We start from the raw sequence: 12,723 nt of genomic DNA, 5'->3' as shown, positions 1-12,723 counted from the left end.
GGAAAATCCAGTATTGTCTCTGATGCCTGCAGTAAACTATGTTAAAACCCTTGAGACTGTGATAATTAAACACCATATGTTCCTGACCACAGTGTGTTGCCTTGCATTTCTTTCTCTACGGAAAGTCCTAGCCTTATGGTATATTTTAGTCTTTGCAGTTGGACTGTGAACTCCATTGTCAGAAAATTACAGGAAATCCAAGGATTTATGAACCATACGTACAGGTGCTTAAATAACATTCAGCAACATTACTAATATAAATGATGGCTCGGAGACTTATTAAGAATGTAAAAAGTTTCTGTTCACGATAGATATGGTGTAAGGTCACACACAGTCTAGCAACTTTAGAAGGACTCGCGTCATTATGAACATACACAGGCCATCTCTTGATAAAAAATAAAATCACAAACACCATTAATCAAACTTCAATTTTCACATTTAAAAATTTGAACACATTTTTAAATCTTTCAATTCATTATTAGTGGATGCTAGAACATATAGTTAAGCTTTTTAGCATAAATTTATTTTCTTCAATTATTCTGGTAACATTTAAATGAAAGTATCCCACGGATGTCAAAGCAAATTAAAATCTGCTGTTCGATCTCAGAGGTGATTAACACACGAAACAACAGTAGGTAAAACTTTACCATGCATCGAACATCATGCTGAAATAGGAATTTGGGTGATGCCTTCACTGCATTAAATATTCTAGATTATACTCAAGGTAAATCAAAGGTTTGCCTCTTTGTAGAAAATAAACTAAGGCAGCTGAAAGATTTTATTGAATTTACCTGGTACCACCCGGAAAAGTCTATAACCTAATATCAACCCAAGGCCAATTCAAGTCTCTCAGCACTTTATACACAATTTATAATGGCACTAGTTTTTTGTTTCCCCCTCAAATTAGACAAATATGTCGGACAAACAGCTTCAAAGTCAATAGAACTTTCTAGGTGACAGATAATGTTGGCATACCAAGAAAAGACAAAAGACAAAATTATAGAGGGCAGAAAGAAATGAAGAGTAACCAACTGTCCTGCCACACTAGTACTTGGAAAATAATATTAATTACAGAAAGAAAGCAAACTTGGGAAAATTTAGTAAACATTTTAGGAGGGGAGAATCATCGGATACTAGAGCTTAATTTTATTCCTATAAATATTTGCAATGACGGCGTGTCAATTCAGCACACATATTCTATCTTGACTTTAAATATTCACTACAATTAAGTTAAATTGAATAAAAATATTTCCACGTAGAGTTTAGAACAATGCAGTTTGGAAGCTAATGGCTTTGTGTAAGTTGCACAGAATGACTGATTTAAGGATTTCATTTTGACTTACATAATTTGATCTAATATGTCACAACTCTAGTTCCCAAAAGATTTGATTCTTTAAAAGTGATGTGATTAACTTTACTGGGTCTAAGTCTCCTGAAAGTACTGAGGGGCCAAGATCTTCCTGGTATCTTTGGCTGCAATCCTGTTAGGTTTCTGTATCTGCACTTACCTATTCCATAAAGATAGACATAATAACTAGATATTTACATACATATGTATTATTTCTCAGCCCATAATTAAATTAAAAAAAAAATGACATGCCACTGGGAAGCACAGTCAATTTTGTAATAGGCATAGTATTTATTCCTTCTGTTTTCTCAGTCTTTCCCTGATTTGTATGCTTCTTTATTTTTCCTCTTTAACAAACTATTAAATATAATATTGCTCCCTTTAAGATACACCTAATTCTTGTAAGGAAGTAGCAAACTAAAATAGGAGGAATCTGGAAATACTGTTTTATCCCGAGTTCAATTCAATTGCTTCAGCTGAAATATATGCATGAAGACTTTTCCGAAAGAACTTTCACACAAGGATAAAATGATTTCTATGTAAGAAACAATTACCAGCCAACATTATCATCACCAGAAAATTGTAAGCTAGAATGAGCAATAAAAACATTGTATTTGAAATGAGATATTAGAGAATAGCTATTAAAATATTTTACTCAATTTCTATTACACCTTAAAATGAAAGCTATCAAAATGTCATTACAGGCCTTCTCCCCAGATTCTTCAGAGACTGAATTTAATCATTTCAGGAAATTGAGAACTATCCAACATTCACTTAAATCTTTTGACATAACAGCAAAGCAAAACACAATGAGAAATTTATATGACATTTTCTATTAAAAGATGCTCATATATATACATTGATACATACCACATACCGGGGAGTATTTGTCTTCTTTGGATACCTAGAATTAAATATTTCTTGTGACATTAACCACTTAAATAAAGTATTATCTTGAAGAAACCCAAGTTAAGAAGCCACAATTGAGTTTTGCAAAACCCCAGTCTTTATAAAGCGCTAAGTAGCAGTTTTAAAAAAATACCTTCAAAAATCAATTTTTTGGAAATTATTTCCAGCCAAAATTATTACCTGGACAACAGAGCATAGAACTTTTAACTGCAGTTCAAGTAAAGAGAACTAAGCATTAGTTGAATAAGTGTGATGACCCACTAAAGGCATTCTTACCCCTTCTTTCTGAAAACTCCAGGCATTTCAAGGCGGAAGAGACCGTCCACACTACCTAATCCTGGTTCTTATTTACCAGTTCTAGGAATAAAATCTAAATACAATAAAGATCATTTGTATTGATTCCTAAAATGAGCATTTTCTCTAAAATATAAAAAGGCAGAAAGTAAACAAAGTACCTGATTGCATGTTGTCAATAAAAGCTAGGCAATTTTAGCCAATGACTAACAACAAAATTCCCCGAAGGTAGTCTCCTCCATAAAACTTTAACGTTTAAAAAGAATAGTTTAGATTTTGAATAGTTTTATTTAGAGGGCAGTTTTCCAATGCTACCGCCAAGAAGTACATGAAATGGTTTGTAAAACGGCACTTTAAAAAACGTTGAATTTTTTACCTTTCAGTTCGAGGAGGATGCCTCTTCTCAGGAAACCCATTTTTCTTGAAGATGCTCTGTGCTGGCCGGTTTAGAATAAAAACCATTAGCATATTACCATTAAAAGAAAAGAACTACACTGCAAGAGCCACAATCTCGGAAGGACGCTGTTGGCGCTTGTAAGCAATCAATGCCTTTCCAGACACCTCCTCTGTCCCCATCCTCTTATTAGCAGAGTAGGCTCCCTGCAGCATCAATTAAGCAGTTTTTAAGGCAATGGGGGCTCATCTGCTGAGCACGGCTGTCCACTCCACAGCCTCTTAATCACCAGGGCTCTCTTCTATCAGGGTTCTAGAGGCGGACGTCCTGGGACCCGTAATTAGCACACCAACGGAACATGCCTGGGAGTCACCAAAATTACAACTTTCCCTCCAACAACCAGCATGAGATTGAAGGCACCAGAGCCACACAACACCTGCCTGTCTGTGCCTGAGTACTTGGCACTTGCGAACCAAAGACCCACCCCAACGCAGAAACTACTCCTGACTTCCCAGCGCCCCAGCGGAATCCAGGCATCCGCAGCCCCAACTGGAGAGAAAGTGAGGAAAGAAAGGTTATCCTCTCATCCTCGATCCTCCTCCGATCCACCCAGAGCCGCACCAGCTGAATCACAAATGAGATGCTAATGCCCAAGAAAATGAAAGCCAATTTCCTCTACTTTGCTCCAAGTTTCAGAGGCCCCCTCCACAATGAAAGATAGCTGTTGGTGGAGGCTGCCTTGTTCCATACCATTAACTCGGAACAAAACATATTTTTAGTGGGACAGCCGTGTTTACTTGTAAGAACTGATGAATTGTTCGGCACCATTTATCAATCGCAGACAAAGATGTTCAGCCACAATTTTGGACATAAATCAAGGTACATGCTCCTCAAAAAAAAAAAAAAAAAAAAAAAAAGGACGAAGAAACAGCTTAAGTCCCCCAAACCACAGAGATTGAGGTCAGACTGGCCATAGCAACCAAGAACAGGACTTGGTCTCCAGAGGACCTAGCAACGGATAAATGAGTTCAGATCTCTTTTCATCTCCACTGGTGTGAAAGCCAAAATTAAAAAGATTAGATCACCCAGCACCCATTACAAAAGGTGCCACAATGAAAAAGTCATTTCCAGCCTTTGAATCACATCAAATAAATAACATTCATCCCTGCTATAATGAACAACTTTCAAAGTAAATTGAATCTCCATAGTGCTGCTTTCCCTGGCTGCACAGTATTTACATAACAATATATCACAGGAAGCTCAGAATGGGTCTTGTAAATGGGGAACTCCGGATAAAAAGCATCTTTAGCCCCGATTACTGTATCCTCAGACTGCTTTTCAATCCCCCTGGTTTAAACAATGTGTGGTATCCGGAACATAAGCAATGCTTTTTAAATTGTGGGAAATGAAAGTTTTGGGTAAATTTTTAAGTGTCCGGACTCACCCCTTTCGAGGGGCACTAAGAATGTAGACTCACTTAACCTCCTAAATCCATGCCCCGGGTTCATTTTTGTGACAAAGAATTCTCATCTATGTGCACACTTGTTTCTTTGTTCGTGCCAGCAAAATTTCACCCTAAATATCTCCTGAATTTTTATATATTACTTACAAGGAAAGCCCTTTTGCAGATTTTTTGAGCATGTGGTTCATTCATTATTGTCATTTCCTCGAAAGTAAAATGCATTCTCCATTGTCATACAATAATGTCTATTAAGTTTTAGCAATGTCTCTACACAAAGTAATCATTTTCTATAGACTAATTTTGACAAAATTTCTCCAGGTGATTGAAAATAATTTTTAAGAACTAATATCCTAATATACTTAGACTTCCATAAACTCATGTACAATTCACTTATTTCAAATGGAGTACGTTCAAAATAATACAGTTAAATTGAAGTTTAAAATATACCAGCATAATCTTATCTTTTTGTGGCAGCTCACACAGACATTAGTATTTGAACTCCACAGGGAAGCTCATTAATTTTTAAAACTCTCTGACCTCAGTACAGTTGAGTGTAAAAATAATTACAAATTAAGAATGAAAGAGCATCGCTTGAATTCTACATGGCCATATGCTCTACGCTGCACAAAACATTGCTCATTATCGTCAAACAGAATTTCTTCCAGATATGATTTTAAACAGCATGATAAATGTCACCAGATAGACATAAAAAGCAGCTCACCCTTTTGCCCAGTCTGTTCACGCCTCACCTCCAAGGATTCTAGTAACACAAAGCCCCAAGAACACAGGTTTGCAGGCAGTGACAGCAGAGATGATACCCTCACGAAAATGTTTCCCTAGTGAGACTCGCTCTCAGCCACAGCGATGCAAACACACAAGAATCGAGGTATAAATATTTTCTTACCTGAAACTTGTCAGAAGGATGGTCCTTGAGTCCTTGTCATTGTTGTCACCTCCGGTGGCCCCTCTTGCCATCGTGGAAATTGGCTCCACTATATTTATTGCTCTGTGCCTCAGTTACAGCTGTGACACACATCTGCCTGCATAGAACCTATGAAGAGAGACAGGAAAAAAGAAAGAGAGGGAGAGGGAGAGGGAGAGAGAGAGAGAGAGAAAGAGAGAGAGAGAAGAAGGAGGGAGGGAGAGAGAGAGAGAGAGAGAGAGAGAGAGAGAGAGAAGGAAATGGAGAAAGAGAGGGAAAGGGAGAGGGTGTGTGTGTGTGTGTGTGTGTGAGAGAGAGAGAGAAGAGAGAGAGAAAAAGAAAGAGAGAGGAAGAGAGAGAGAGAGCGAGCAAAAGGGAGAGACTGCTGACTTGAGACTAAGAACCTAAAACCTCCGGCCAAGACAAGCCGGAATAAAAATGATCAAAGCTCTGTCCTTCATCAAGAGAGCAGACAGATATTTTTTTCCTCCTCCACTGAAAAGTGGAACTGTCATTTGGGATTCTCACCAGGAAAGCGCCGACAGAGGCAGACCTTCTCCGGAGTGTCAGTGCTGCCCAGCAGCCCGTGCAGAATACAGGTACCTATTGTTCCAGAGACAGATATGTAGCCAGCCAGTCAGACTCTGACAGATCTCAGCAAACCAGTGAGCCTGCCTTCAGTTTAACTCCTTATTTACTAGTGCTTTTTGGACAACGCAAAGGTCTTCTCATCACCCAAGAGAAATAAATGGAGATGATGCAGATGAGCTCATGGTAGGAACTAATCCTGTATCTTTCACAAAGAGAGACTCTTCAGGACTATTATTGAAAGGCTAAGTTTAATGCAAACATCTTTTTTTTTTATGGGAAGAAATGAAGCATTAGATTACACGGGGAAGACTTAGTGAGTAAAAGAAAACCTTGATATCCTAGATGAACAGCACAGCCAATTTTAAAAGGAAGAGAGAAATTGGGTTTATTCAAAGCATCCTGGATATAAATATATATACTCCAGAACATAAATGGGGTTACCTAAACCAAAGGGGCCCAATCTTTTGCCTAGGGGAGTGGTACATTGAATACATTCCACACAAAAATAACCCGCCCCCATTTTTCTCGGGGCTAAAGTCTTTTTGGTCTCTCTCTCTTTCTAGACCCCACTGCTTTTGCAAGCACCCCCGAAAGACCCTGTTTCCCCAAAGCCTCACCAGTGTTTAAGTTATGCCTAAGGCAATAAAACACAATTAAGGAAGTCGGAGAAAACTAACTTGTTCTACATTCTCCTGATGGACCCTGAGATCCAGAGTACATTTGGTTCTTTAAATTCCTGGACCTTTCTAGATTACAGTGGTTTTTCAAATTTCATCTTGGTGTACTAGCTGAATAATTTTCTTCTAAGGAGTGAGAGAAGGCACAATGCTTTGCATTTGATCATTTAGCACTATTAAAAAGCTTGGAATAGGAAAACAAAAGAAAAGAGAAAAAGAAGAAAAAGTAGCTTTTCATCGAGTTAGGATAAGAAATGGACTTATACTCCCCCTATAAACTTTATATACAATCATGTTGGCCTTTTTTCTAGATCAAACACCAATTTCATTCATTGTTATCATTTTCCCAGGAAATGTTGTATATTCAGCTACAGTAGGTGTGTTGCAGAGTCTATGATAGGTATGAAATTCCTTTGTAAAACCCACACTCGATCATCACTTTACAAAGCCAGAGGGCAAATACTCAATGCAATAGTAGGAGGTTTAACCACGCATGGCTGTTAATGGTAATGAGATATGCAGTATATATCTATGCACTACCCACCATCTTCTTATGAAAGTCTACAGTATATATTATTGCTTTGAAAACCTAAGAGATCCTGACATTTCAAAACTCCATAAAAAAAAAAGAAAAACAACCTAGAAAGCACAGTTCCCTCCTTTCACACTGTCTCTTGTCCTAAATCCCAGCATTTTGAAAAAAAGTCACACTAATTTAACTAGAACTTTGTCCAATTAAGGTAAACTTTAGAAATTCTTTATGAAATTAAAAGTGCTTGACTTGAGGACTTCTGAAAGTCTACCTTGTGTTTTGTACTCTGGAAAACTTCTATTACACTTTGAAGGGAAAAGATGTCGAAAGACATTACCTGGACAGGGAGAATAGTAGACAAGTTTTCTTCCTAAACGTATCTTAACCTATGAGCCAGCAATGAAACAAGAGAATCTTGCAGCTTATTTTATCTAAGTGATAAGCTGATTTTTTTTTTCAAACCCATTTTAAAGAACATACATATCTTTGGAAGCTGCAGGGATAACCTAATTTATCACAATCTTCTTAATAGCAACATAGCAGAAACCCATGCAATTAAAAAGCAAGAAGGTAGAGGACAGATTGTAGGTCCACATACAGAACAGAGCTGATCACAGCGGAGGTAACAGTTCCCATGCAAGGCTCCCATGCTGCCTGTAATGCTGTGGTTTAAAAGGGCATCGAAGCTCTCACTCCTGAGCATGTGATAAGACTTAGGTGTAAGTACATTTAATTAGAGCATTACCCAGGCCCCATCCAGATGTCATTATCTTTTATGGTGCTTTTGATTTTTTTCTTCTTCTTTGATCTTTCTGTCCAACTTCTGTTGTCTTCAGAAAACCAAGCGTGGTGTGCCAAACAGATTTTAAATATTCAGCTCTTAACATGTTTGAACACAGACAGTTTGCACAGTTGGGGGTCCATTATTTTTGGTGGCATGTGCAGAGGGTTATCAACATTAATGAGAGTCACGTGCACATTTCAATAAAAGGCAGGATACACTCCTGCAAAGTGTGTGTGTGTGTGTGTGTGTGTGTGTGTATGTACGCACACGCAAATGGGTATCAATCGGTATGCGTGCAAGGCACATATTGTTTTGTTATTGTTTCATGAGCAGGGAAAAAGACCTTCCTTTTTTCTCAATCAACTTCTTTGGTGAAATCCTTACAAAGATGGTTTTCTCCAAGAACACCCCTAAAGCCTATTATAGAGCCCTAAGTTTATAATTCACACCTCAGTGCCCAATTTGCCAAATAATTCATGCCAAGCATAAGTCCAACATAAAGTGCCAACTGTTTCTTGAAAAACAACAACCCACTGTTTTATGTGCTGTGTTTTTAAGGAATAAACACATGAGGTTAGGGGCACACTCATTAGCAGGTAGGCTAAGTCCCTGGGTACTCCAATGGGTTTCATCTCTTCACCCACTTAGCTTGAATTGAGAGACATGAAATCAGGTTTCCCAGAAGCAATGTGAAAAGAAAAAAAATCTTCTTTTTATTACAGAACATTTCAATTTTTATAATCCCCCCTCAGGATTTTCTACCGACACAGTCAGTTACTCATTCACACAATAAACCTCATGCCTACAGAACTTCTAAGAGACTCTCCGGGAACATTGCAGGTAACCTGACTCCAAGAAAAGTTAAAAATAGTCTCTCTACCGAATTAAACATTATCTAAGTTCTCCACATAGTTATTAAATACAGAGGAGATCACCTCTGTGCATAATCTATAAATGGCTTGGATTACATATTTAAATTCTAATTAAAAGTTTTTGTCTCACCTCGGTGGGCCAATTTGAGATGAGAGAGTAGATTCTGGTTGAGAGTGAAAGCTCGTGTGGAAGCGAGATTTCTGCTGGCTGCAAGTGAGCAGCTTATGGCAGAATTACAATGTGATTCTAAGAGAAAGAAAATAATGCAAAACCATGAACTACTTCTGAGACCCCTTTTGGACAAGGGGATTTAGTGCCAAAGAAGAGATTCCCCGGTGATGTATTCTGCAGAAGTTTACTTTCTTGGAAGTTGGAGAGAGACATAAGGAAGATGAAATTTCTGCTGGGTGTGAGAGGAAAGTATTAGCATGATTACATTCAAAACTGAAATATTCAAAATCTGATCATGTAACATTACTGATTAGAAAACATGAGAGATATAAATTAAAATATATGAAATGAAATATATAAACTCAAACTTTTCAATGTTTAAGATACAGGATAAGGTATGCTACTAATGAAGACATTACCTCTAAGAACACTGTTCAGAGAAGACAGTGAAGATGTAGTGGAAAATATTAGGGGCTCTTTTACACCATTCAAACACCTTCAATATTAAATGTCAATCATTTGACAATTAATAAAAGGAAAAGCATTTATTTTCTCTATCAATCCCTTCACCACAGCACAATAATATATATTAGAGTCTCTGATCAACTTGCTCACAGAGTTTAAATTAGGTAAATATGTGGTTTAAGAAAAGCTCAATGAAATATTTTACTCATCAATTAGTAAGCAATCAGCTATTTTGAGGTAATAGTAGAGTATTTTGCCTTTCTTATTCTATAATAGCTGCTGGAAGTCAATTCTGAGAACATACATGCAGAGACTAGAATGCTAACATTTTGAATAGTAATAAAGTTTTTGTATTGTTGCATGGATAAATGAAACTATATGTTTTTCATGTCTCCATAAATGTCCTCTTAAGTGGTCTCAGACTTATAGCACAATAAAAAAAAATTAACATGGAGCTGATGAATGAGAGTTGATACTCAAAGCATGTCATAGACATTGGGAAACTCCCAGAAGGGAATTAGGCAGAAAAGTTGGTAAAGATGTCCCTACATTGATTTTGTACATCACAGAATATTCTAGAACATGAATTATTTCCTTTAAGAATTATAATTTGGAAGTTTTGTTAGTAGACATATATTATCCTGTTTCTCATTTTGAAATATTTCCTTCAAGAATTACAATTTGGAAGTTTTGTTAGTAGACATATATTATCCTGTTTCTCATTTTGAAATATTTCCTTCAAGAATTACAATTTGGAAGTTTTGTTAGTAGACATATATTATCCTGTGTACCGTGTGTGTGTGTGTGTGTGTGAGAATCAGGACCTAACTGTCTTCTCCAATAGCTGTTTCCAGAGCTTTGCAGGCATTAGGATAGTGGTCTGATACCTGCAAAACTTTAGCTTGAAAGTGTCTTCCCTTTTCTTTCTGCCATGTGCCATCTTCCCCATCCAAATCTCTTGATAAAAGTCAGGATAAAGCATGATTTATTAACATAGCAAAGTCATTACGATCCTAAAGCTAAAATGTTATTGGAGCTTCTCCTAGCTACTGCTGTTTAAGGAAGTCTTTAAAAACCAATTTAATTTCCTTCCACCCAGTCAAGTTTTCTCCACAGATAATTGGTTTTCATTATATGCACAAAAAACATCAGTGAAGTCAGTATGTATGAGGCATTTAAATATTTTCAAATGAAAGTATGCATATACTTATGTTTGGGTGCCCAAACACACACTTCCATTTGACTCTGCATCACTGACCATTAACGTTCTTCTAACATGAGAGAAAGCACTGGAAATTGAAAAGGCTGCGCAAGCAGGCAAGTTAGTCTTTAGTAGTAAGTAGTAGAAGTGCAATAAAGTTAGCATGGTGGTTGTCATATTCTTTTCTTTTAAACAAGCATATTATTGTAAAGCAAAGCATCCTCCCTGCTAATTTTGCTGAATTTTTGCAAGCTCACTTCCAGAATACTTGTGTTTTTAGGTTCAAAGCCTTCATCATTTCACTGGGAAAAAAGCTCAAAAAATTTTTTTTAATCATCATTTACACAATAGCCTTTTCAGGATTTATAGAACCTATCTCAGTATATTATTTATCATTAAAAGTGTGTTTGAGATGCTAGAGCAGAATTGCTAATTGTTCATAAGTACCCTGAAACATTAGATTAGCAATGTTTATAATTGTCTAAATACAGCATGACGATATAAAATCAATTACCATGCACATCAATCTTTGACATTTCAATGAATTACAACTCTAATAAAGTAGACATACGCTTAAAAAAAACAAAGCCACAGTTTCTATTACCTGAAATTCTAACCAATGAAGCAGTATTCAATTATAAACATTGCAGAAATAGGTATGGTAGCATGAAACTAGTCTACTTACTTGAATATTCATCTTCTTCTGAATTAAGGCTATTCTTGGATTTGTAGAATTTCACTTTTGAGAATTTTTCAGTGTCCTCTTGAGCCCACAGTCCCTCCTCAACAGGTGAACTAATATCAAATATAAAGCTCCCTATTTAAACAACCATACTACTGTCTGTTAAAAGTCACTTAACTTCTGAGAACTGAATATCCTGCAATTTCTTCCATGACACAGGTGTCTGCTGCTGTCTGCTGTCTGAGCAGACTCACCAGAGCTTGCATAGTCACCACCACCTTCATTCTGTTCCGCCTGGGGGTCCAGGGTATTGAAACAAGAATGACTTCTCCCTGGTGTTTATTTGCTTTTTGATTGAAAGGAGAAGGTTAACATTTTTGTGTTTGTTCCTTGTCCTTTCCCCGCCCTCAATGCAAAATCAAAGACAGATATACTTTTCTAAGTTGAATTTAGGTCTGAGATTTGCTCCATTTCTGAATGAAAAACAAAGCAAAATAAAACACAAAGCAGAACAAGCCGTGTGCCTGATTCCATCAAAGTCATGATGATTTAAAAGAGACAATCAAATGAGAAAAAGAAAGGAAACATTCTAAGCAAATTAGTTTCTTCTCTGTCTCACACTCTTCCCTTAAACCCCCCGGACCTCTCCGCAGACCACGTCTCCCTCCTCCTGTTGAATAGTAACTCTTTCTGAATAGACCGCACTTAATGAAGCGAAGGTCAGGCGGCTTCCAGTTGGCATTTGCAGTGATAACAAATCAGAAATGATAGCATCATACAGATTTATGAATTTTTTACCCCTGCAGTCACAAACATCAGACGTTTACTTTATAAAGAGAGCTTTTAGATCCTTCCTGCAGTTTCCATAGTGATTTCATTTTTTTCCCTTTTATCACAGATTGGCTGAAGAGCTGCTACCCTTTGTACATTACAAGGCTTGTGCTACCAACTGTCGATATAAAAGGTAGCTGAGGCAGAGACGCAATATATACTGCCAAAAATAATTGAAACAGAAATGTGTTGGTGAAAGATTCCAGAAGAATTTTTTTTTTCTTTCCGTATCAATGTGACAGTACAGGAGAAAATAATTTTGCCTGAATTCTTGTAATTACTTTGAGTTAAATGTAGTTGTACTTTATGCTGTGTACCATACTTATATTAAAACACTCATCATACAAAACATAATCTTTTCATAAAAGGGTTTAATATAGCTCACACTGTTCCCAGTGTCTGGGCTTGTTAAACATAAAAGTTCATTATGAAAACATTTTCACTTCAGTTACTTTAGTTTCGGCTTCAATGTTTATTTCAGTGTTTATTCTTCTCTTCTTTATGTTTCAGCTGATTCACTTTTTTTTTCCTGTTGGGAAAAACTGCACTGCATCTGTCAATTAATTTAGACTGTCCACAGCAAACAG

The 12,723-nt window shown here is 36.9% G+C and overlaps 1 long non-coding RNA gene across 1 annotated transcript; it reads right to left on the bottom strand.

Annotated features, from left to right (window-relative positions):
* Positions 1–2,213: 2,213 nt before the first annotated feature.
* Positions 2,214–5,492, bottom strand: LOC102752736. The gene is made up of 3 exons (XR_435342.2): positions 5,312–5,492; positions 2,928–2,988; positions 2,214–2,252 (listed from the first exon to the last, which is right to left on the bottom strand). It is a non-coding gene; the product is annotated as an uncharacterized LOC102752736 (long non-coding RNA).
* Between the last annotated feature and the right edge of the window lie 7,231 nt (positions 5,493–12,723).

Source organism: Myotis davidii, unplaced genomic scaffold (assembly GCF_000327345.1).
Source record: "Myotis davidii unplaced genomic scaffold, ASM32734v1 scaffold13, whole genome shotgun sequence".
In the NCBI taxonomy this organism is placed as follows: Eukaryota; Metazoa; Chordata; class Mammalia; order Chiroptera; family Vespertilionidae; genus Myotis; species Myotis davidii.
Note: the sequence above shows the minus strand (reverse complement) of the source record. Positions and strands in the feature narration are given on the sequence as shown.